The 26,073-nt window shown below is 49.1% G+C and overlaps 1 protein-coding gene across 5 annotated transcripts in view; it reads left to right on the top strand.

Annotated features, from left to right (window-relative positions):
- The window catches only part of BICRA (BRD4 interacting chromatin remodeling complex associated protein), a 79,294-nt gene that overhangs the window by 8,970 nt on the left and 44,251 nt on the right, over nt 1-26,073 (top strand). The window contains exon 2 of one of the 5 annotated variants that reach the window (XM_067018442.1): nt 19,541-19,649. The exons of 3 other annotated variants lie outside the window; for them this stretch is intronic. The gene's annotated coding sequence lies outside the window, so the exon portion shown is untranslated. Of the gene's footprint in view, nt 1-11,102; nt 11,139-19,540; nt 19,650-26,073 lie in introns of those variants that run through there. One more of the 5 variants, XM_067018443.1, reaches the window with a different exon arrangement.

The raw sequence follows: 26,073 nt of genomic DNA, 5'->3' as shown, positions 1-26,073 counted from the left end.
GGGCTTGCTGGCTCTGGGCCTCAGTTGTCCCCTCTGTTAAATGGGTTCACCTCAGTACCTACTTTTGGAAAGCTTGTCGTGAGGATTAAATAATACCCATCAAGGTGCATGGGTAGCCTAGCTGAGTCATTCAGTGGAGGTGTCATCTGTCATTCTATGGCAGTTCTGTCTCCTGGGGTCAGGGACCCCTTAATTCTGGGCTGTGAGCCCCCTTACCGGCAGGCTGGGGACGGAATGCTGGCTTTTCCACTTACCTGCAGCGTGACCTTGGGCAAGCGATCCTTTTCTGGCTCTCGATTTCCTTGTCTGTAAAATAGGCCCGTGATGGCTCCCTGGCAGGGGGGCTGTGAGGGCCGAAGGAGGCACTGCCCTCCCCAGCCGGGCGTGCAGTAGCCGTTCAGGAAGGAGCACCTGACGTTGCTGTTATTTTCACTATGATTACGGTTCTCCTATGGGCCCCACGCTGACTTCGCCACTCTGAAAGCTCTCCATTGTCTTCCTGAAAGGCACATAGGGAACATTGTTGGCATTATAAACTGCACAGCAGTGGAGGGCACAGGGCAGGCTGCTGCGGTGGCATGGCCCTGGGGACAGACAGGGCCGTCCTGCTCTGGGTCTCGCTTTCCTCATCTGGAAGAACGGCTGTGATGGGAGACCTGCCTGTGTGCTCACGGATGTTCAGTGCTTAACACAGTGCCTTACGTGTCACAAGTGCTCAGAAAATGTCAGTGGCTGTGATGGTGCTGGTGGTGGTGGTGGTGGTGGCGGTGCTGGTGCTGGTGGTGATGGAGAGAAATCTCCCGTGGAATTAGATACCTGCGTCCTTGCCTCCTTCCCCTAAACCCCCGGGCAGTCAATGTTGGCACTTTAATCAGAGGGAAGTTTCCAAGGCGATCAAATACCCTTTGAGCCTAAGTTTCCTCGTCTGTAACAGAACTCATGGGGTCTTTGTGAAGCTTAAATGAGTGAAGATGTAGAAAGCTTTTAAGACAGGCCCTGGCTTGCAGGAGTGTGGTGAAAATTCACTTGCTTGTTGTTATTTTACTTTTTTATCATGGAAATTTTAAAGTACCCGCCAAGAATTGAGAGAATAAAATAATCAACCCCTGTGTACCCATCGCCAGCTTCACCAATTTTCCGCCGATCCCTCCTCCTGACCCCCCACCCGCCGCGCCACCCTGCACTTTCTTTTCCCTTTTCTGCTGGAGTACGTTTAAGCAAATTCCAGATAGCATATCAGTTCAACTGTATCATAATCGTTACTAACGGTGTTACTATTTTTGGTATCCAGAATCTGTTTCATCACCTCCGGGTTCTATCCTGTTCTGTGATGGAAGAGACATTAGGCCCATTTCATAGATTGGGGAAATCGAGGCTGCAGGCAGTAAACTTTGGTCAGGTTGTCCTTGATCTGTGTTCCCATCCTGTCTTGGCCACCCCAGGCTTTGCACCTTGGCGGCTGTTTCTGATCACACGGGCTTGGGCATTTATGCCTGGATGTGGGTTCTGATATTCTGTGCAGAAATCCCAGTCAGAGAAGGTAGGCCAGTGGCAGGGGGATGGACAGATGACCCCTGCAGTGAGGGGTTACTGGGTCAGCCGCCCGGGTTCGAGTCCTCTTTCTGCCCCTTCTAACCTTGTGACTTGGGGGCAAGTTACTTCCTTTCTCTAATTCCAGATTAGAGAACCAGAAGTACAGGAATAATAAATCGATGCTTCTTTCAAGAGCTTTTGCATCAGTTACATGAGGTCCTGAGTGGAAAAGTGTTTTGCAAGTGCTTGGCTCAGAGTGAGCTCTCTGCAGAAGGTAGCAGTCACCATTGTCACTGTACTTAGTTATCACTTCCGTGGAGGCTGTAACCAAACGCTCCTTCCAGGGGTAAGAGGGTCAGAGGAAGGGTTATATACCTGGAGCCCCTGACCAGGCCTGGCTGCCTTAATCCCCTCCTTTTGCTCACTCCATCCTCTATAATTCTCCTTCAAAGTGTTTCTTGTCCTTCGAGGGGCTGGCTGGAGGGGGCTGTTGACTTCTAGGTAACCCCCCCCCCCGCGCCCCCAGCCTCCTGTGTCCCCTATGGCCCATCCTGGCAGCCTTGGGTGCGGAGTGAGGGAGGAACATCTCTATGGCTGTGGGACCCTCGTTAATGACCCCCGGTGGCCTCCGCAGCTTGGAGGTGAAGGGCGGTCCATTCCTCCAGGACACCTGCAGATCGAAGGTCCCTGGAGCCCCCTTTCCAGAGGATGGATGCTGCCCTGTCTCTCGTCCACGATGTGGTACTGGGCAGGCTGTTGCTCACAGATGCTCACGGGATGATTGTGACAGTTGGCTAGACCGTAACCTCCCTTCTGTCCTTCAAGGCACCTCACCCATCTTCGAACACCAAGCGCTCCAGGCTAGGTGACGGGGCCCCCCCCGGAAGAGTTCTCAGCTCTTTACCCTCTCAGGCCAGGCTCCCCTCGGCCTAGCAGGCTCTGGCCACAGTGGCCTCACTTCTCTCCCCAGAACATGCCCAGTGCCCTCCCACTTTTGTGGACATGCATCCCCTTTCACAGAAAGGTGTGTGTGTGTGTGTGTGTGTGTGTATGTGTATGTATGTATTTCTCCCCCATCCTCTCATTGAGTGTAATTGGCATACAATGAAATACACAAAGATGAAGGGTGCTTCTCCACGAGTCTTGCCAAACCATAGCAGCCTGTGTAATCCACACCCCATCGAGATCCAGAGCGTTCACATCGCAGCCAAAAAGTTCCTTTGTGCCCCTTCCCAGCCAACACCCCCTCCCAGAGCAGCGGGTCACTGGCCCCGCTGCTCGTTGATCCTGTTATGGATCTGCCTCTTCTTGAATCTCAGCTCAGCATCACTGTTTTGAGATTTAGCCTTTTTATCACTGAGCAGGAGTCCTTGGGAAGGCTTTACCTCCTTTCTCTCGGAAGAGAGAAATCTGCCCCGCCGCTGCCCCTCCTTGAAGTCTCAGCATCGCATTCGCCCCTCCCCAGGGTGCCCTACCCAGCCTCTGGCCTAGGGATACTCTTCCATTTCACTGCTCCACCCCTCGTAGCCCCACTGGGATGTAGGTATCCTGTGAGCTTTTCTTCAGGCCTGGCTTTCTCACTAGATTCTATAAACTACAGAAGGAGGGAAATCATGTGCCCCGTGTTCTCCGCTCCTGGTGTGCAGTAGGAACCCTGTAGATGTTTGTTGACCGACTCACTGACGGACTGAAGGATGGACATGTCACAGGCATGGAGAAAGGGAGCAGAGAGCCTGTGCTTGGAGTCGCTATTCTGTTTCTTAAAGTGGGACCCACCTGCTTCCAAAGCACCAAAAATGCCAATCTCGGGGTGCCACGCATTTCCTGGGAGTCCTGGTGGGTGGGGCCCGAGAGGCCCCCAGCCAGGCTCAGCTGCCTTCATTGCCCCCCTCCCCGGGCCCATCCCCCCACCACTTTTATCAAGCCCGACCCCTGAGTGGTTCCTTGGCTCAGGAAGCCCAGCCCTCAAAGCTGCAGGGCTCTGCCTGCAGCGGCAGAGCTCCACCGGCAGGCCCCTCACCCAGGACAGGCAGCTAGGGGTCTCCCAACTGCACTTGACACTTGGTCCATGGCCATCGCCCATCCTGCCCTAGCCACCTCCCCATTGGCCAGTACTCGCTCCCTAAGTGTCTTCAGAGAGGGAATGAATCAGGGCCCATGGGGCAGGTCAGGACTGCCCACTGCCCAGCAGGGAGACTGAGGCTGCGGGGGGCACTCAGGTGCTGCCCTCCTCAGTTCAGCCAGGACTGGAAGCCACACATGCTGTGTTCCCACAAGCCATTTGTTGTAAGTTATGCCTCCTTTTACAGAGATGCTAAAATGGGGAAAGACTCAGGTCTCAAGTTGATAAAAACGTGCGGGAAACTTCTGCTCCATCTTTGCCTTCTGGTTTCTGCGGCCCTTCTGGGCTGCCTGTGCTTTGCCACCTAAAGTCTCAAAGCTGTTTCGTGAGCTGATTTTCTTTGTCAGATTTCTGTCTCCTTAGCTGGACCAGCAGAATTCCCTGACATCTGCCCAGCCCTTGCCCCTCCCTGAGCCCGTCCCCCTTCCGCAGTCCTGTTTTTTCTTTGCGACCTTTAAGGGGCAGGGAGCCTTGTCTGCATTGGTCACAGGGGACAGTGAGCCAACTTCTGGGCCTGAAGAGCCCCCGGCCAGACTCTGTAGCAGAAGAGGGAGATTTATCTAAGGGAGTTCCTAACAGAAGTCTGCTTTAAGGAAATGAACAGTACAATATATATACTCACACACATACATTAATATATGTTACATATTATCATACTTAATGTAATAATTTAGTGGTAAATTTAAACTCAGCAGTATAATAGGCATATAGTAAATGTGTATATTACGTATACATATATGCAAGTGCATATATATATATATATATATATATATATATATATGTATATATCTGTACAAAATTCCCTTGTATTCCCATTCCCTTCCCTGGCCCAGTGCCCTGGCAAATTGTTTGCTTTGTGTGGTGGACTTTTGCTTTCTACAGAGGATCCTGCTGTATTTCTCCTTCTGAGTCTTTTTCGCCCAGCACCCGCTTTCAGGCCTCCTGTGTTGCTTACTTGTCCATCTCGTCTGTTGCTTCTCCTGGCTGTGGGACTCTGTGCGGTGCAGTTTTCATGGTTTGCTTAGAATTTTCCCCAGGGCCAGACCCCCGGGTTGCCTTCCTCTCCCGTTACAGCGAGAGGTGAAGTGCCTTGTCCAAGGTCACACAGCTAGCTAGCTGCTGGCAGGGATTTGAATCCAGGTGCATTGTACAGGTTAATTCAGACCCACTTAGCAGGCCTCCCTCGTGTTGGGCCGCAGCTCTGCACTCGGGACAGGGGAGGGGGGTAAGCCCAAAACACACCCATCCTCCCTGCAAGGTGAGATCAGTGTCTCAGGAGTGTCAGCTGGGCTGGTGGAGGCCAGGAGGAGGCATTGCTTCTGGGGTATGTTGGTGCATCCGGGCAGGCTTCCTGGAGGAGAGGGCTTCTGGGGGCAGGCTTTGGGCTCCACGCCATTTCTAGCAGAGAGAAACCTGGGATGCTTTGCACAAAGGCCAGTTGAAGCTTCACGGGGAAAGAGGGCCCAGGACACTGGGACTGAGATCTGGGGTGCTTTGGTTTTGTTGATGGGAGGTAAGAGAAGGAGGGAGTCCAGGATGATCCAAAGTCACTGGCCTGAGCAACTGAGTGGATGCAGGTGTCCTTTCTTGAGATGCTGTAGTGGTCTCTATAGTTTGCGGAACACAAACCCCAGAGAGTAAAGCTCCAGCACCCTCTCGGCTGGTGGTGAGGTGCAGACGGAATGAATGAATGAACTGGAGGCGTCCCAGGGCTGGGCATGATTCCCCAGGGAGAGGACAGGAGAGGGTGGAGAATCAACTTAGGCGGCCACCCACGTGTAGGGAGGGGTAGGAGCTTCTTTGGCCAAAACAGAGAAAGAGGGAGGGGGAGCAGGATCTGGCACAATCAGCATCTCAGGAACAAAGTGGGAGAGTTTTTAGAAAGGTTTAACTTCCATGGACTTGAGGACAGGCTTCCTGGGTTGGATGCCGCTGTTCTGGAAGCAAAGATTTCCTGGGTTTGATGGGTATGTAGGGGCGGAAGCCAGACTGGAATATGGTGAGGAGTCATGAGAGAAGGATGCCTTCGTGGATGGATGGATGGATGGATGGATGGACGGACGGACGGACGGAAGGCAGGCAGGCAGATGGAGCTCTTGGCAGCCAGAGTTTGAAAAAAAAAAAAAATCTTGCTACCCATTATGGCTCCCTAGTGCCCTCAGGTGAAAGTCTAACCGCCACCTCCCCCCACAGAGCCCCATTAGTCTGGCCTGGGCTTATCTCCCTGACCTCATCTTCTGCCCTTTCACCTTTCTTCCTGCACCCAGCTTGTTCCTGCCTCCCCACCTTTGCCCTTGCCTCTACTTGCTGTGATCTTCTCCCATTCCTTCCTGTCTCTGGGCTCCCCGTCCAGTCCTGCAGGCCTCCGCTTAAATACCGCCTCCTCTGGGAAGCCTTCCTTGAACGACCCTGTCCAACTTCCTCCGTGTCACGCGGTTTATTTCTGTGTGAGGATTCATCCCCCGGACCTGACTGGGAATGCATCCAGACTCAGTATCACTGCAGGAAGGAGGGACCAGGCTTAGAGATTTTTAGGATCTGAGCAGGCTTAGAGAAAAGGAAAGGAGCGAAGGAAGATTCTAGAAGAAGGGGGGGGCGGTGCTGGGTTGGGCTCAAGAGTGAAGCTTCCTTACAGGTCAGGAGGTGAGGAAGAGAGGGGTGTGAAGGCAGAAGAAAGATGTTTGTGCAGTTGGGAAGGAGTTCAAGAGGCCACTGCAAACCTGCTTGGAGACAGGAGTGGGGGGCAGGAGGTGGGGGGCAGGAGAAGGGGAGGCCGGTGGTATTGCCAGCTGTTGGGAGGGTGAGAGCTTTGGCCGTCCTGCCCCAGCTGGGAGAGGCAGCCGCCTTTTATCTTTTCCAGGGCAAGGTCTTAAGAGCACGAGGTGGTCCTTAGTGTGGGGGAGGGAGGGCTCAGGTCCTTTGGGGAACCTGCTTGGAGGCCTCCGACCTTTCCCCCAGAGAAACGCATGCTTGACTCTACATCGCAGCCTTTGGCGGAGGATTTCGGGGGTGTTGTGGATCCAGTTGGGAGCTTTCCACAGCTCATGACCAAAGCGACAATAATAATAACAGCCACGCGGCCATGAGCACCCGTCTAGGGCCCTCAACAAGTCCTGACTCAGTTACTCACGTCAGGACCTTAGGAGGTAGGTGCAGTGAGCATCCGCATTTTACAGATGAGGAAACTGAAGCACTGGGCCGTTAAGTGACTCGCCCAGAGTCACACATCTGTTAAAGGGTAGACTGGGGATCCCCCACCCCACGCCGGGTGGGGGCAGTCTGGCCCCAAAGCCCAGGCTTTTAGCCATAAAGCCTCACTGCTTGTTACAGGGACCGGGACTGAAAGCCCACGGTCAGGAAGCTACCTTTGCCCCGCCCCCCTCCACTCTGCTTATTGCCCTGGGATCCAGCTTGGGTCTCAGCTTAGCCAGTGGAGGCCCCGGCTCAGCACGGTGCCGTCCCACCCTCCTCTTTCCCTTTTTAACCCCGCCCCCCACCCCCGTGGTGTCTTCATTAACATAACGATGGCGCCCCCAGCTTCTTCAGATGGGTTTGTGAGTTTGTGAGCGAGCCGCCACAGTCACCGGGTGGGTGACTGACGGCGAGACCTGCAAGGAAGGGGTCAGGACCCCGGAGGCAGATCTGGCCTGGAGGCAGCTGCCGGACTTGGAGCAGGGGCCCATCACCTCTCGCAGCCTCAGTTTCCCCATCAGCGAGGGGGGGGGGGCCTGATGCCTTCCTCTCGGAGGTTTCATAGATGACGTCACATGTCAACAGATGTGCTGCAAATTTATGGCAGTAACCGGCTTCCGAGGTGTGTCAACATTCAGAATATTTCAGACTGCAGCGCAGGCTGGAATGGGGTGGGACAGCCCTCAGCCAGGCAGGGCAGCTCCCCTTCCCCAAATAGGCTAAAGATTTCTGCAGCAAATACTATTCCTGCTGCTAATATATCTGTGGCTGTTTTACACTAAGGAGGATGCATAAGGATAGTCATTGCAGGTTAGCTTTTGCCCCACAATGAGTAAAGGGGGAAAAAAAGGGATGGTTTTTAGAGATTTTTGGAGGTTGGAATTGCAGATATGGGGTTGTAGATCGAGATGATCTGCGACGTGGTGGGATGTCTGTGGAGTTTCATTGAGGTAAGGTACCGCCTGGCACTTAATAAGCCCGTTGTAAGTGCTGGTAGCTGTTACTCTCACGGTGGCTGCTGTTATTATCACTGAACCAGCCTTTAGTCTGTACCTACTAAATCTGCGCAGATTGGGCTGTGTTGCAGATCAACAGTTTCTCAAACTTGAACGCGCACACGGATCCCTTGGGGAGCCTGTTCAAATGCGGAGTCTGATTCAGTGGGTCTGTGACGGGCCTGAGACTCTGCATTTCTAGCAGGCTCCCAGGGGACACTCGGGCCGCTCCTTTGAGCAGCAAGGGGTGGAGTGGTTTCTGGACGATTTCCGAGTTGCTTCAAGGGCCCTGCACCGGATGCCGAGGCTAAGATCAGATTCCTCAACTCTTTGGGGTTTGCCAATTTGAGGGCAGATCTGTATGAATTAATTAGACATGGAAAAAAGTCATATATAACACTATGAAAGTCTTTTCACTGTCCCCTTGTCCTGCCCTCTCCAGAGGTGCCCTCTGTGAGGAGTTTGGGTGCATTCTTTCTACCCCTCTATTCTGTGCATGCATTTTTTCCTCTTGATCACAGGTACCATGTGAATTATCCTACACCTTGCTTTTTAACTTGAACGAATGTCTTAGAATTATTTCCATGGCAGCAATCTAGAGCTCCAGTCTTTTTTTTTTTAAATTGAAGTATAGTTGACTTACAATGTTGTGTTAATTTCTGTTGTACAGCACAGTGATTCAGTTATACATATATATTTACATTCTTTTTCATAGTCTTTTCCATTGTGGTTTATTACAGAACATTGAATACAGTTCCCTGTGCTATACAGTAGGACCTTGTTTTTTTAAAAATCTTTATTTAATTAATTGATTGATTGATTTTTGGCTGTGTTGGGTCTTAGTTGTGGCACACAGGATCTTCACTGCGGTGCATGGGCTTCTCTCCAGTTGTGGCTCGCGGGCTCCAGAGCACGTGGGCTCAGTAGTTGCTGCGTGCAGGCTTAGGTGTGGTGTGCAGGCTTAGTTGCCCCAAGGCATGTGGGATCCTAGCTCCCTGACCAGGGATGGAACCCACGTCCTCTTCATTGGACGGCAGATTCTTAACCACTGGACCACTAGGGAAGTCCCCAGGACCTTGTTTTTTGTTGTTGTTGTTGCTGTTGTTTGTTTGTTCATTTGTTTTTTTTGTTTTTGTTTTTTGGCTGCACTGTGCAGCATGTGGGATCTTAGTTCCCCAACCCAGGATCAAACCCACGTCCCCTGCGTTGGAAGCACAGAGTCTTAACCACTGGACCACTGGGGAAGTCCCAGGACCTTGTTGTTTATTCATTCTGTATATAATAGTTTGCATCTGCTAATCCCAAACTCCCAATTCGATCCTCCCCCACCCCTCCCCCCAGAACCCATTCTTTTAGCAAACTAAAGAAGGAGGAGTATTCCATAATTTATTTAACCTCTACTCTATGGATTTTTTTTGGGGGGGGGTTCCAATTTTTACCTTGAGCTTATATATGTCTTTATATTTAAAGTGTGCTTACATTTAAAGTGTGTCTCTTGCAGACAGCAGATAGTCTGTATCCTTTTGATGATTGGAATGTTGAGACCAGTGCTGTCCAGTAAGAAAATCCTAGCCACTTACACATTTCTTAAAAGTTTCTAGTAGCCACAGGAGAAAGAAATAGGGAGAATTAATGTGAATATATTTTATACAACCTGTTATGTACAGAATACTATTATTTCAACATGTAATCAGTCTAGAAGTCACTAATGAGATCTTTTACAGTCTTTTTTTATTGCGGTAAAATGCACGTGACATAACATTTCCCATTTGCACCATTTTTAAGTGCACAATTCAGTGCCATTAAGTATATTTGCAATGTTGTGTAACCATCACCGCTATCCTTTTCCAGAACTTGTTCATCCTTCCAAACAGAAACTCTGTGCCCCTTAAACAATAATTCCCCATCCCCCTCTCCCACCACCTACTGGTAACCTCCATTCTACTTTCTTTCTCTATGAATTTGACCACTTCTTCCTCATATAAGTGGAATCATACAGTATTTATCCTTCTGTGTCTGGCTTATTTCACTTACCGTAATGTCTTCAAGGATAGTCATCACATTCGCAGCATCTATCAGAATTTCCTTCCTTTCTAAGGCCGAATACTATTCCATTGTCTGAATAGACCACACTGTGTTTATCCATCCAATAATAGACAGACACTTGGGTTATTTCCACCTTTTGGATATTGCGAATGGCGCTGCTGTAAACATCGGCATACAAGTACCTGAGTCTGCCTTCAGTGCTTTTGGATACATACCTAGGAATGGAGTTGCTTGGTCATCTGGTAATTCTCTTTCACTGTTGTCCACGGTGGCTGCACCATTTCACATTCCCACCAGTAACGCACAAGGGTTCCGATTTCTCCACGTCCTCGCCAACACGTGTGGTACAGTGTTTCCCCCCTTCCGCCCCGCACTGAGTCTTTGAAATCCAGTGTGTGTTTTCCACTCAGAACATCTTGTTGGACTAGCTCTGTTGCCAGGGCGGGGCAGTCACATGAGGCCTCTCTGAGTGGACGGTGCAGGGTTAGACCGTTTGTATTTGCCCTCGTTACTGATGTGGCTGCATTGAAATCTTCTATCTTACTACTCATTTTTGGTTTATCTCTGGTGTTCTTTGTTCCTTATTCTCTCGTTTCCTGCCTCCTTTAGATTAATTGGGTAATTTGGCCTTCTGTCTTATCTCCATTGGGAGCTGATTCATGCTACCTCTTTATTACCCTAGAGTTTCCATTCTGCGTCTTTGACCGGGACCTGGGCTCTGATCCTGAGTGAGATGGGAGCCATGGCAGGCTTTTGAGCAGGGGAGTGACCCAACCTGACATTTTTGTATCCGCACCTGCAGTTGCTTGTGCAAGAGCGTTTCTACTGGCCAGATTCCTAGAAGAGGACTTGCTAAGGCAAAGGGAAGCGTGTGTTGAGGTTTGAGGAGGCCCTGGCAAACGGCATTCCAGAAAGGCCTCACTGTTCTCATCCCTTGCAAACAGCAGCCAGAATTTACTGAGTGACTGCTTGGTGCCAGGCCCTAGACATGCTGGCGAGAATCAGCCCAAGTCCTGCTACTTAAATAACTCTTGGTCCTGGAAACGCAGGGCAGTCTCTGGAGCGGCCTCTGAGCTCAAAGGAAGGTGAAGCTTTCAGAGGAACCAGAAGAGGAGAGGCCAGACGCTATTCTAGGTGGCACAAGGAGACCTGGCACAGCCCTGGTGTGAGCTCTGGCTGGACCAAGCAGTGGACTTGATTGGCCGGGAGACTGCATGTGTGGGCTCCCCATCCACACGGGACATACCGAGGTACAGCTAAGGAGTAAAATAATAGTACCTCCCCCTTGGGGCTTGTTTGGGAGGGTTCAACAGGAAACAGGCAGCGCACGGGTTGCTGTTTGACTAACTTACCCCATTGGGAGGGGTTCAGCATCAGGAATGGGTCGGCCTGACCTCGGGACAGGCATGATCCATGCTTTGGACGTGTTTAGGCAGATAGACTTGGACTTGGAGCCCCAGCTGTCTTCCTTCTTGAGGCCAGCTGTGCCAGGCCTCTGTTAAAAGAGGATAAATAACAGTAGAAGCTGCTTCTCGGGAGAGTGATGAGGGTCAGGCAATGAGATGGTGGCCACATGGAGCTCAGGGCCCTCCTGGACCAGAGTAGGGTTAGCCACTATTGTTATTATTGCTGTTGCTGCTCTTGTCATTTTTGTTGATTTAAGGCTTAGAGGCAACAGCCAGATCCTTCCAGACCGGCCCCCCCCGCCCAGGACTGAGACCCCTGGAGAAATGAGGTCGGTTGCTCAGGGTCAGGAAATTGCAGAGCAGGGATTTGAAGCCAGGTTTGTCCGACCTGAGCTCAGGGGCTCCCCGCCTCCAGGCCTTGGGGGAGCCTTGGGCTCAGCACAAAGACTCTTCCCTTCATAGATCAACCAGCGAGCAAGGCGTGCTATCACGGTAACACCACCTTCATCAGTAATGATAACGGCAGCTCGCCAGCGGTGACTCAACAGGCAGCAGGACCTGACCCGAAGCCAAGCTATTTGTAGTCTGTCTTTGCTCTCCGTGTGAATATGCGTACATTTGGCTGCAGAAATATTAGTGTTTGATTACTGGGTGGCGTCTCAGAGCTGCTTGTGGGCGTTCCTTCATAGACAGGTGCGCATCCCAGCACCTGGCAGAGTCTGAAAAAGAACCTGCTTTTCGGAAAGCATCTCCCCTCAAAGGTTTTGAATAAAGGCTCTTGGACCCCTTAGAATATATATTCTGTCTCACGCTTGCCTCCCCCCCCCCCACCAAGGGTACACGTTGCCTGTACTGTTTGGCGACGTTGGATGGTGTTTACTATTCAGATTCCGCGCTCCTCGCTAGACGATGCAGAATGAGCCTTGATGGGCTCCAAAGGGGAGGAAGCCGGGTGGGTGGTAGGAGTGGGCAGAGAGGCTTCTGGAAGCCTGTTCCCCGAAAGCTGGGAGCCTGGAGGCTGTGCTGGGCTGTGACTGGTGATGAGGGAGGAAGGGGGAACGTGATGATGGGCCAGACTGGCGCCTGCCCTGTGATAGGGTGCTCCTTGCGTGGCTGGACACGGTGTCAAGGGAACCAAGAGAGAAGCCAGGCCCTGGAAATGGGCAGGAGAGGAATTCAGGGCGGATTTTATTCCCTTTTGTCTCCAGCCCTTCCCTCTCTGCCGGGCCCTCCGCTGGGTTGTCTCAGAGGCACCTCAAACTTAACACGTCGGACCCCTCACCCCCACCCCCGAAGCAAATAAACAAAAGTAAAGGCCGCCCCCGCCAGTCCGGCACCATCTCGTTCCATCCTCCCAGTGGCATGGGTCAGGTACTTGGGCATCATCCTTGACTCTTTTTTTTTTTCCTCTCTCTTTTTAAATTTTATTTATTTATTTATTTATGGCTGCTGCTTGGCTTGCGGGATCTTAGTTCCCCAGCCTGGGATCAGACCCAGGCTGCAGCAGTGAAAACGCCGAGTCCTAACCACTGGACCGCTAGGGAACTCCCAATTTGAATTTTTCTTATTGTGATAAACAACGCATGACATAAAACGTAACCATCTTAAGCCCTTTTTAGTCACACTGTTGTGTGGATGCCCCTTACCCTTCTGTCTTCTGCACCCCATCAGTCCAGCAGTGTAGCCTGTGAGCTCTGCCTGTGCGAGAGCTCCACGGTCTGGCCTGGCTCACCAGCCCCGCTGCGCCCACCCTGGTCCAGCCACCGTCACCTCCCGCCTGGACCATCTCAGTCTCCTCCTCCTGGGGCTCCCTCCGTCCCCTGCCCCCCACCGGCTATTTCCCTCCCTCAGCCAACCGGACCCTGTTGTAACCTGAGTCAGCTCACGGCCCGGCCCTCCTCTGCTCAGAGCCCTCCCGTGCTCCCGTCACTCAGAGCAAAAGCCCAAGAACTCCACTCACATATGGGTGAGCTGTGAGTGTTAAAAAAAAAAAAAAAAAAAACAAACCACACTGGATTTCAAAGACTTCAAAGGAAGGGGGGAAAAAAAGTCAGTTACCCATTAATACTATTTTTTTTCATTAATACTATTTTTATATTGATGACGCGTTGAAATGATCACGTTTGTATATATCATATTACATAAAATGTATTCTTGAAATTAACATACATTAAATTCACCTCTTCTTTCCACTAGAAAATTTAGAATGACACGTGGCAATTGCCTTTCTGGGGGGAAGCACTGGTTTAGAAGGCACCTCCCCTATTGGGTTGTCAGAGGGGTGAATGAATGAACATACGTAGCTTTGAGGACAGTGCCTGATACATCTGATGCAACACGTTAGCTGTTATTGCTTTTGAATTGTGGGAAAATGTGCATACCATAAAATTTACCATTTTTAAGTGCCCAGTTCAGTGGCACTAAGTGCGTTTATGGTGTTGTGTGACCATCACCGCTATCCATTTCCAGAACTTTTCCGTCATTCCAAACAGAAACTCAGTACCCATTAAACAATAACTCTCCGTTCTCCCCTCCCACCAGCCCCTCGTAACCTCTCATCTACTTCCTGTTTCCATGAACTTGCCTATTTTATGCACCTCATTTAAAAATTTTTTTTATTTTATTTTCTAATCTTTTGGCTGCACCCTGCGGCATGTGGGATCTTAGCTCCCCGACCAGGGATGGGACCCATGCCCCCTGCAGTGGAAGCGCAGTCTTATCTACTGGACTGCCGGGGAGGTCCCATATGCTCTCATTTAAATGGAATCATACCATATTTGTCCTTTTGAGTCTGAGTTATTTCACTTAGCATAATGTTGCCAAGGTTCATCGATAATATAGCACCTTTCAGAATTTCATTCCTTTCCAAGACTGAATAATATTCCAGGGTGTGGCTGTACCGCATTTTGTTTCTACATCCCTCAGGTGATGGGCACGTGGGTTGTTTCTGCCTTTTAGCTGATATTATTTTTAGTTCATGATCTGACCCCTGGCTTTCTATCTATCTATCTAACCTCATCTCCCACTAACTACTCTCCCCCTTACTTACTCTGCTTCAGCCTCACTGGCCTCCTTCCTTGACTCACATACACATCCACCTCAGGGCCTTTGCGCTTGCTATTCCTCTGCTCCATGATTCCCTCCCTCCCCTCCTCAGTCAAGCCTGCCTTTATTACTCTAGTTAAAATTACAAATACCTTGTCCTTCTTTTTCATTGCTTTTCCTCCACAGCACTTAGCAACTTCTGATATAATATTTATTTTACATTTATATTGATTTTACATGTCATAATCTTTTATAACATGTGTATTTTAAATATTGATAAATAATTCTATACATGACATATATATTCTAATACCTATTAAATATTTATTCAATAAATAAAAGCTAAATGCATGTGAATTAAATATTCGTAGATACTCAGTATAATCTGTTATATTGTTCTTTCTCCGTTTCCCTCCTTACCCTCCTCAAAAATGTAAGCTCCACGTGAACAGGGATCTTTGTTTTGCTCACAGCTATCCCTCCAGCTTCTAGAACAGAGCCTGGCACGCAGCACATATCCCAGGCCTTAATTGCTGAATGGATGAATATTTCGTGAATGAGGAACCCGGGAGGATGTGAATGAGCCAGAAGAAAGTGTGTTAATCTGGGAGAGGAGAGGAAGTTGGGAAGAGCAGGAAAAGGGCCCCGAGGCTTAAAAGCTGGGGTGATCAGGCCCTGGGTCAGTGTGAGGGACACCAGGGAACAGGCTGGCAGAAGAGACACAGTGAGCGCTTTGGCAGGGGTGGGGGTCTGAACTTCACCTGAAATGTGGTTCCCTCCTTTGCTGGGTAACCTTGAGTCAGTGACTTGCCCTCTCTGGGCCTCATTGCCTCGTCTGTAAAAAGGGAGAAGAACAGCTGTTTGTGCATGAATGCAGCATGAACATACACATTTCCTGCATTCCTGCCATGTGCCGGGCACTGTGGTAGATGAGGCAGGCAGCGTCCTCACCCTCATGGATCTATTCCAGGCCCCCCACCTCCAGGGTCATGTAGAATTAAGCACTGTGGTGGCCTGTGGTGAACCACAGTTCCTGTCGTCGGGTTAGTTGTAGGCTTCAGCTTTCCTCATCGGTAAGGTAGGGATAGAGGTACCCACCGTGCGTGGTTGTCATGGAAGCCCGGTGCCCCGTTTATGGTAATGGCAATTTCTCAATGGGGGCTTTGTTATTGGTGTGGTCTTGGGCTCAAGATGCAGCTTGGACCCTTCATCATTGAGCTTATGTTTCTTTTCTTTTCTTTTTCTTTTTTTTTTTGACCACGCCACGCAGCTTGCAGGATTTTAGTTCCCTGACCAGGTATTGAACCTGGGCCCCCCAGGCAGTGAAAGAGCTGAGTCCTAACCACTGGACCACCAGGGAATTCCCACGGAGCTTATGTTTCGTTTCAAAATATGAACTTGACGTGGCTTAGAACGCATTTTGTGGATGCTAAATCTCTGGCCTTGGACGTGGCCCTGATGCTTCACTAGGCTTTTCTGAGTTGGGCACACCTGTTGTACTGTGAGGCGTCCAGAGACTCAGGTTTCCTCTCCTCTCCTGTCTGGAACTTCAGCAAAAGATTCTTTGTTCAGCAGGCTGCTGAGTTAACCAACCTTCATTTGGGGCGTGTGTAAGTTAGCACAGGTCATGCTAGCTGCTGTAACAAATAAGCCCTTTATTCTCAGTGGCTTCAGTGTACTAAGTGGCTTCAAAGCATTTTTCTCACACATGTTATAGACCAGTGAGGGTGTTTCTGGTGGGGCAGCCTCATGTGAACTCTTTGAGAGAACCAGACTCCTTCCCTAGAGTGGCTTTGCCCTCCCCTAAGTCTGTGGAGTCCACTGTAGATGAAGAAGTATGGAGGGATGTCTTTTGTGCCAGGCCTGGAAAGTACGAATGTCACTTCCGCCTACGTTCTGTTGGCCAGAATTCAGTCATGTGACCACACCCAGCTACAGGGGATGCTGGGAAATGTAGTCCAGGGAAAGAAACTGGTTGGGGGAAACATACAGCAGTCTTCACCATAGTGGGTGGGTATTTGTAGATGCCCAGGTGGCCAGTGGAATGAGTGGGAAGGTCTCAGGTCTATGGGAGGGGGCATCTGGATTAGCTGTTTTCCTGACCTTTGGACCTACAGTCTCTGATAAGACATACATTTCACACCATGATCCAGGAGGGATACACACACACACACACACACACACACCTGAAACAAAGTTTTGTGGAACACTTAGCTGAACTACCTTTGAGTCATTCAATATGTTTTTTCAATTTTCCTCTGTTCTTTTTCCTTCATTTGTTTCAGTGATGGTTGAGACTCATTATACTGATTTCATCACTGCTCAAATTTTCCAACTTACAATTTGAAAAGCGCTGAAAATGAAAGTAGAAATGTGAGGGTTCGTATGGGCAACTTCTACACTCCTGAGAGAGTACGGCCTCAATTCCCCATGGGTCCCAAGCCCAGTTCCAGAAGCGAGTTGGAGGCACTGGGGCAATTCTGGAAGGTTAGAACACTTAGAACAAAATCTACTCGCTTCCCGTGCTGACGACCCCACCCACCCACCCCGCCCCAGCTACTTCTCCTCTCCAGTGCCCTCCACCCACCTCACAATGATCCAGTTGTTCTTGGTGCCCTCCAGGCACATTCCTGCCCTAGGGCCTTTGCACTCACTGTTCCCTCAGCCTGGGATGCTTTTCCCCCATCTATTTGCATGGCTCCCTTCGTTTCAGTCTCTGCTTCAGTGTCACATGTATTGACCACCCTGTTTTAAAGCTAAAGCCTCCCCTTCCCCATCATTCCCTTATCCTGCCTTTTGAGCTCCTCCTGGCCACTTGCCACTAGCCAGTATCACGTTGTAGACGACTCTGTTTACCAATTTATTTATGGTTCGCTTCTTCCTTGAGAATTTACCTCTGTGAGGGGCCTCCCAGGGCCTGGGGCATAGTAGGTGTTCACTGAATATTTGTTGAGTGAATGAATGCAAATGTTTGGGTTTTGTGTTTTTTTCCCTCCCTGCCCAGTGGGAAAGCCGCTTCCCCTCATCAGCATTTTGGGAAGGTGAATTGTCCGCAGGGTGTTTTAAGAGAGGCTCTGGGTGGGGGTTGGGTGGGAGGGAGAGAACCGAGCTGGGAAAGCTGTTCCCAGGAATTCTGTGGAATCAATAGCTTGGTGGCTTGACGGGAGAACATATGTCTATAGATAATTATTTCATAAAAGAATCGCTTAGGAACTGTGTGGGTTTTTCTGTCCCCCCTGCTGAAATAACAGTCCTAAATCTCACCTCTTAAGCAACTTAACCTCCCAAGGCACCGCAGGACATGGCGGGGCAGAGGGGGGTTCCCTCAGGTCCCTCTGACCTGATTTGCTCTGTGTGTAAGTGTTCTCACTTTTTGTTAAAGTCTAAAGGTTTCTATGTTTGCCTGGTTTTGTGTTTTTAAGTATAAAGGTATTTCTGCCTCCGAAATCAGCACTTTACACACTTAGAAAATTCTACAAACCCAGCACATTTCACACGCCTTTGTGGTTTCTGTGTTTTCTTGCCCATTTTTGGCTTTGGTGGGGTTGGGGGGCAGGGTGTGGTGGATGGAATGAGAGGCTAAAGCTTCATACTCACCTCTCACACGTGGCGTCCCCATCCCAGGGCCGGTAGTGGGTACAGAGGGAAGTGACCCAGGGACGCACTGGGGGTGACCCACCTGGGTCATGTAGGGCACCCAGGAAATTCAGCCAGGGCCGGAGGCGGGGGTCCGGGCGCTGCCCCGTGCGTTTGGGGGGCGGGGGCCATGCTGAGGGAACATATTCTGGGAGGATGTGCAGCCTGGTAAGTGCAGGTTGGGAGTCAGGGTCCCTGTGGGGGTGGGGGTGGGGGTGGGGATGGGCCATGTGACCAGTTCCTCCCTCCCTCCCTCCCTCCCTCTCCCTCCCTCCCTCCCTCTCCCTCCCTACCTCCCTTCCTTCTGTTTTTCCTTGCTTAAAATTTTGAGCAGCTTTATTGAGATATAATTCACATACCATAAACTTCCCCGTTTAAAGCATACAGTTCAGTGGTTTTCTGGTATATTCCCAGAGTTCTGCAGCCATCTCCACAATCTAGTTCCCGAACATTTTCATCCCCCCAAAATGGAAACCCCGTATCCTGAACAGTTGCTCCCCGTTCCCCCTTCCATCCAGCCCCTGGCAACCCCTAACCCGCTTTCTGCCTCATGAGTTTGCCTGTTCTGGACATTTTCTATAAATAGGACCCTACCCTATGTGGCTTTCGGGGTCTGGCTTTCATGCAGTGTGTTCTCAAGGTTCATCCACGTTGTAGCATGTGTCAGAGCTTCATTCCTTTTTTTTTCTTTTACACGTTGAGATATTTGCATACCATTCATTTCTCCCCTTTACGCGTACAGTTCAGTGGGTTTTAGCACATTTACAGAGTTGTGCAACCATCCTCACAATCTAGTTCTAGAACAATTTCATCACCCAAAAGGAAACCCTGTATGTTTTCCCCTAATCCCTGGCGACCATTAATTTACTTTGTCTTTGGGGATTTGCCTTTCCTGAACATTCGTACAAATGGAGTCGTGCAAGATGTGGTCTCTTGTGTCAGGCTGCTTTCATTTCATGTATTGTTTCCAAGCTTCATCCCCGTTGTAGCATGGATCAGTGCTTAATTCCTTTTTATGGCTGAATAATATTCTGTTGTACAAATGTACCGTATCTGGTTTATCCACTTGTCAGTTGGTGGACATTTGGGTTGTTTCCACTTTATGTCAACTGTGAATAAAGCTACTTGGTGGCTGTTTCTTCAGTTGAGGTGGAAGATAGCATTTCCAGCCACCCCCTGCCCAGGCCTGTTCTTCCTTTGTGTTCTTACAGGTACACAGGCTTCCCCTTCCCTCTCTCCCTCCCCCTCCTCCCCTTCCTCTTTTCTTTTCTTTTCCTAGTCTTCCTGTGCTTCCTGTCTTGTATCTCCCCCTCCCCCAACCTCAGCCAAGGGCTTAGGAGTCTGGAAATCATTTCCAGGGAGCCCTGGGCAGTGCCACAGGGCCCTTCTGCTCTCCCAGCAGGGAAGCCTCAGCCCTGCCTGGCCTCCCACCCCTGGGAGGGAACAGAGGGGACAACCTGATCCTTCTAATCCAGCCCCAGGGGAGATGTGTGGGGACAGGGCCACATGTAGAAAACAGCTTTTCTTTGGGACTTAAAAAATTTTTTTCCCTTTTTTTTAAACAGGAACAACGCATCCAAGTAGAAAACTCGAATAATATCAGAGATTTCTAGTGAAAAGTCTCCCTCCCTCTCCCAGCTCCCAGCTATCTTTACCCACATCCTCTTCCCAGAGGTAAATGGTTATAGTTTGGGGGCCTCTTTTCAAACAGACATTCTGTGCATGTGTAAGCATCTCTCTCTCTCTCTCTCTCTCTCCTTCTCCCTCCTTCCCTCCCTCCCTCTCTCATGCCCCCCCCCATTTTTTAAGGCACTAATGACAAGTTATTCTAACACTGTTCTGCCCTTTGCCTTTAGCTTTTAATGATATATCCTGGAGGTTCTAACTTGTCAAGTTCTGTGTCTTTCTCAGCTGCATGGTATTTATTTCACTGGAGGGCCCTAACTTGCTGAACCAGTCCCCATCTGCTGGACACTTGGGTTAGTTCTAGGCTATCACAAACAAGACTACAGTGAGGTACCGTGTGTACAACTTTTGATTTGCATGAATGTGAGTAATGTGAGTACAGTGTAAGTTCAAAGCCCAGAGGTGGAATTGCTGGGACAAAGGGTGTGCAGAAGAAAAAAAAAATTTATTAATGAAAATTTCCAAATGTGTACAAAATTAGAGAGAACTGCATAATGAACCCTCCTTACTTATCCCCAGGTTCCATAGATCAAGATCTGGCCATACTTGCTTGTATCAATATCTTTTTTGTTGCTGTTGAAGTATCAATATTTTAAAGCAAATCCCAGATCTCCTGTCATTTTAATTCTAAAAACTCAAGTGTGTATTTAAAAAGCAAAACTAAGCATTTTCTTACAGAGCCACAATGACATTGTCAAACCTAGTAAAAATTACGGTCATTTGGTATCATCAGGGATATGCTTTTTTTAATTACTTTTTTTTTTTTTTTTATTGGAGATGTGATTCACATACCATAAAATTCACTCTTTGAAAGTATACAGTTCAGTGGTTTTTAGTATATTTACAAGGTTGTACAACCATCACCGTTATCTGATTCTGGAATATTTTCATCACCCGCAAAAGAAGTCCCACTTCCATGAGAAGTCTCCTCCTTCCCCACTACAAGCCCCTGATCACCATTAATCTTTCTGTTTCTATAGATTTGCCTGTTCTGGACATTTCACATGAATGGAATCATACAGTATGTGTGTGGTCTTTTGTACTTGGCATCTTTCACTGAGTATAATATTTTCAAGGTTCGTCCATGTCGTAGCATGGATCAGTGCTTCATTCTTTTTTCTGGCTGATTAATATTCTATTATATGAATATACCGGGTTTTATTTATCCATTGATAGACATTTGGCTTGTTGCCACTTTTTTGTCTCTCGTGAATATGCTGGTATGGGCATGTGTGCAAAAGTCTTTGTGAGGATGTATGTTAATTCTCTTGCGTCTATACCTACGAGTGGAATTCCTGGGTTAAATGATAACTGTGTTCAGTTATTGAGGTGCTGCCAGACTTTCTCCCCCAGCGGCTGCACCAGTTTACTTTCCCACCAGTAATGCATGAGGATTCCAATTTGTCTTTTCTAACATAACCATCCTACTGGGTGTGAGGTGGTATCCCATTATGGTATTTAAAAAAAAAATTTAAATTTACTTTTGGCTGCATTGGGTCTTTGTCGCTGTGCGCGGGCTTTCTCCAGTTGCAGCGAGCGGGGGCTACTCTTCGTCGCGGTGCACGGGCTCCTCGTTGCCGTGGCTTCTTTTGTTGCAGAGCACGGGCTCTAGGTGCGTGGGCTTCAGTAGTTGGGGCACGTGGGCTCTAGAGCGCAAACTCAGTAGTTGTGGCACACGGGCTTAGTAGCTCCGCGGCATGTGAGATCTTCCCGGACCAGGGCTCGAACCCGTGTCCCCTGCATCGGCAGGCGGATTCTTAACCACCGCGCCACCAGGGAAGTCCCCCATTATGGTTTTGACTTGCATTTCTCTGATGGCTAATGATGTTGAACATCTTTAAATGGGGTGGGGGTGTGCATCTAAATTCTCATCTCTGTTTCCAGTTGGCGGATGGGACCACTGTTTTTCACTGCCTTGTCTTTAATTTTCCCCCAAACACTCTCCTTCCCTCTTCCCTGCCTGTTTTCTCTGCCCCTGCTTTCTCCGTCTTGACTGAGTAGTCTTTGTGTACAGAGACCGCCAATCCTTCTTGCTGCCTGTCATTCAGGGGATGAAATCTGGGCTTCATGGTGGTCTGGGCTCATGCCCTTCTCTGGGGCAGCATGCAGTGTGCAGTGTAGGTGGTTGGTGGTGTCAGCCTACCCAGTGGGGACCCAAGCTCCACCCCTTACTTGCTGTGTGACTTGGGGCCAGTGGCTTCGCCTCTCTGAGCTTCAGATCCTCGGGGTTAGTGGTGAAGCCCATTTCTTTCCATCTTCCCTTGTGCTTTCTCCTTCTTTCCTTTACTAGATACTTATTGAGCATTTTGCAATTCACATCCCAAAATAAGAGTAACATGTACCCCTTAGCTCACTTATTCAGCAGTTATTTACTAATTGCCCATTGTGTGCCAGGCACTATTCTAGAAGGGAGGATATAGCATGAACAAGACAAAAATCCCCACTGTCTGGGGACTGACTGGCTGGTGGGGGAGACCCATGATAGGACTCATCAGAAGGTACTGAATGCAGTGGAGAAAAAGGGAAAGTGGGTGGAGAGGGCTGGTGGTGTGAGTGGTCATTTTAACCTGCCCTCGCTGAAAATGTGACATTTGAGCAAAGACCTGAAGAAGGTGAGGGGGAAGCCCCGTAGCTATCTGCAGGAAGGGTGTTCCTGACAGAGGACAGCAAGTGCAAAGGTCCTGAGGCAGGGAAGGGAAGGTACTTGCCCCAATTCACAACTGGTAACTTGTGGAGCCACAGTTTGATCCAGGCAGTCTGGAGTTAGAGTCTGTTTTTGTTTTGTAATGAACTTCATTAAGGTATAATTTATATTTAATGTGATACATCCATTTAAAAATTTTTTTAATTTAATATTCTTTAATTGAAGTGTAGTTGATTTACCATGTTTCAGGTGTACAGCAAAGTGATTCAGTTATACATATATATATATATATTCTTTTATTTATTTATGGCTGCATTGGGTCTTCGTTGCTGCGTGTGGGCTTCTCATTGTGGTGACTTCTCTTGTTGCGGAGCACAGTCTCTAGGCACGTGGGCTTCAGTAGTTGTGCCTCCCGGGCTCTAGACCACACGCTCAGAAGTTGTGCCACACGGGCTTAGTTGCTTCATGGCATGTGGGATCTTCCCAGACCAGGGCTTGACCCGTGTCCCCTGCATTGGCAGGCGGATTCTCAACCACTGCGCCACCAGGGAAGTCCCATACATATATTCTTCTTCAGATTCTTTTCCGTTATAGATTATTACAAGATACTGAGTGTAGTTCCCTGTGCTATACGGTAGGTCCTTCTTGTGTCTCTATTTTATATATAGTAGTGTGTATCTGTTAATCCCAAACTCCTAAATTATCCCTCCTCCCAAGTGACACGTCCATTTTAAGGGTACTCATTGGATGCATTTTGACAAATCCGTACCGTCGTGTGACCGCCTTCTCAGTCAAGGCACAGAACATTTTCTAGCGTTTGATGTAAATAGAATCACACAGCCTGTATTCTTGGGTGTCCGGCCCCTGCCACTCAGCCCAGTGAGCTTGAGGTTCATCTATGTTGCGCATCTTAGGGGTTCGTTTCTTTTTGTTGCTGTGCGGTAATTCCATTGTTCAGATATAATACATTGTGATCTGTTTATCCCTTCGGCTGTGGGTGTACCTTTGGGCTGTTGCCAGTGTTCGGCCATTACACATGAAGCTGCTGTGAACATTAGGGTACTAATCATTGTGTGACATATGCCATCCTTTCTCTTGGGTAAGTACCTAGGCGTGGAAGGGCTGGGTTGGATGAGGCTATGTTTAACTTTATTAGAAACTGTTAAGCCATTTTCCAAAGCGGCCGGAACGTCTAACGTTACCCCGAGCCCTGCGTGAGAGTTCCAGTTGCTCCACGTCCTCACCACCACTTGCTGTTATCGGTCTCATACAATTTCAAATGGGTGTGTGGTGGTGTCTCATTATGGTCTTAAGTGAAATTTCCCTCATGACTCAAGGTGTCGAATATCTCATTGGCTTATGCGCCGTTTGTAGGTCTCCTTTCGCTCGTTTTTAAATTGGGGTGTTGGTCTTCTTCTTGTGTTGTAGGATTTCTTTATATATTCTGAATATGTATGTCCTGGTCTGATATATGTGTTGTGAACATTTTCTCGCAACCTGTGAGGCCATGCTTGTTATTGGCGGTAGGTGTGTTCTGTAAGGTTCGCGAAGTCACCGCGTTGGGGTCTTTTCAGAGATCCTGCTGGCTTTCCAAGTGGCGGGCAGCTAACTGAGGCCCCAGCTGATGTGCCGCTGTGGTGATTCCCCCCCCACCAGCCTACACCCCAATCCAGAGACCTCTCAAGACCACCCTGTCTCTTCTGCAAGCACCCTGTTCCCACCTTAGGCCTCCTCTGGTGCCTCTCTTTAAATGGCTTTATGGGATGTAATTCGCATACCCTCCAATTCACCAGCGGCTCTTCGTATATTCACAGAGTTGTACAACCGTCACCGCCATCAATTTTGGAACATTTTCATTCGCCCCCAGAAGAAACTGGGAACAGTCCCCTGCCAGGTAGCCCTGGACAGACAGGCAAGGGAGAGGCAGGTTGAGGAGGCCTGTGTCGCTGGAGCTGAGTGGAAAAAGGAGGGAGGGCGGGGAATGAGGGTAGTGGGAACAGGGCCAGTTCCCCTGTGGCCTGGTGGGCCTCAGTGAGGACTTTGCTTTGCCTCCGAGTGAGACAAGAACTCTGCTCAGATTCAGGGCAGAGGAGGGACACGAGGTGACTCAGGGTCAAACCAGATCCCTAGACTGGGAGTGGGGGTGGGGAGACTGTTGAGGAGGCTGCTGAAGAAATTCAGGCATAAGGTGGGTTCGGGAAATAGTTATTGAGTTTTGAATCAAATGAAGGAATGATTTCAGCAAAGCAGTGGGAGGCATTTGCTGAAGCAGATGTGCAGGGGAGAGGGCTGGAAGGTGTTTCCCAGCCACATTCCCAACCAGTCTCTCCTGCTTCTGACCCCTAGAACAAGCAGGGTATCGGGAGGACCCAGCCACTTAACAACCAAAAGCCCGGCTTCCAGGCAGACCTACTTTGTGACCTGGGGCATGCTCAGGGGGTCGTTGCCTCAATTTTCATTCTGTAAAATGGGAATAATCAAGTGCCTGGGTGTGGTCCGTACATGTTTGCTAGTTTTCGGGTTTTTTTAAGTTTGAAATAGTGTTCGTACAGAAAAGTAGAAACTGTGGCTTCCGCCTAGCAATGATTAACTGACACTCTCACGGTTACTTTTTTTTTTTTTTTAACAGCTTTATTGAGCTTCAATTCATGTATCATACAATTCACCCATTTAAAATGTACGACTCTGGTTTATGGTACATTCGCAGAGATGTGTAGCCGTCACCATTTCAATTTAAAACATTTTCATCACCCCCCAAAATAAACACTGTGCCCCTGAGCCATCACCCTCCCCCGCCACTCCCATCCGTCCCGGGCCTGGCAACCGCTGACCTACTTTCTGTCTCTGTGGATTTGTCTATTCTGGACATTTCATATAAACAGAATCATATAATATGTGGTCTTTGGTGCCTGGCTTCTTTCAGTTGGCATGATAGTTTCTCTGCTCACCCATGCTGTAGCATGTGTCAGTGCTCCATTCCTTTTCATGGCTGAGTAATATTCCATTGTATGGATGGACCACATCTTGTTTCTGCATCCATCCGTTAATGGGCATTTGGATTGCTTTTACCTTTGGCCGTTATGAATAATGCTGCTGTGAACATTTGTGTACATGTTTTTCAGTGCATACATGTTTTCATGTTTCCTGGGTGATGTACCCGGGAGTGGAATTGCCGGGTCATAGGGTAGCTCTGTTTAACCCCTCAAGGAGCTGCCAGACTGTTTCCCACGCAGTCACACCATGTTACATTCTACCAGTAGTGGATGAGGGAGACAGTTATTCTTTTGTATTCTTCTGTCTTCTCACCCTTTGGGGGAACTTTTTGTTGAATTACAACATGGAGAAAAGAGCACACATCATAAATGTCCAGTTGGATGAATTTTTTGCACGTTGGACACACCCATGTAACTGGCTCCCAGATTTAAAAACAGAAAACAAAAAAACCCCCGGAACATGATCCCCTCCCAAAAGATGCCCCCACCCTTTCTGGCCCCTCCATCTGCCCCCCACCCCTCCAACCCCCAGGGAACCACCCTCCTGATTCTAACTGCATAGTTAAAAGTGGGTGTGTACTTTACACACGAAACCGTACAGTGGTGTTTTCTTTCACTCAACATGATGTTTGTGAGATGATTCCATGTTGTATATACCAGTAGTTTGTTCCTTTTTCATTGCTGTGTAGTATTCCATTGTGTGATGGACCGCAGCGTATTCAGGCATTCTTCCATTGATGGGCATCTGGGTTGTTTCAAGTTCAAGGGTGCTGTG

This window comes from Kogia breviceps, chromosome 18, assembly GCF_026419965.1.
Source record: "Kogia breviceps isolate mKogBre1 chromosome 18, mKogBre1 haplotype 1, whole genome shotgun sequence".
NCBI classification, from domain to species: Eukaryota; Metazoa; Chordata; class Mammalia; order Artiodactyla; family Physeteridae; genus Kogia; species Kogia breviceps.
The sequence above is the reverse complement of the archived record's forward strand: the minus strand, read 5'-3'. Positions and strand labels throughout refer to the sequence as shown.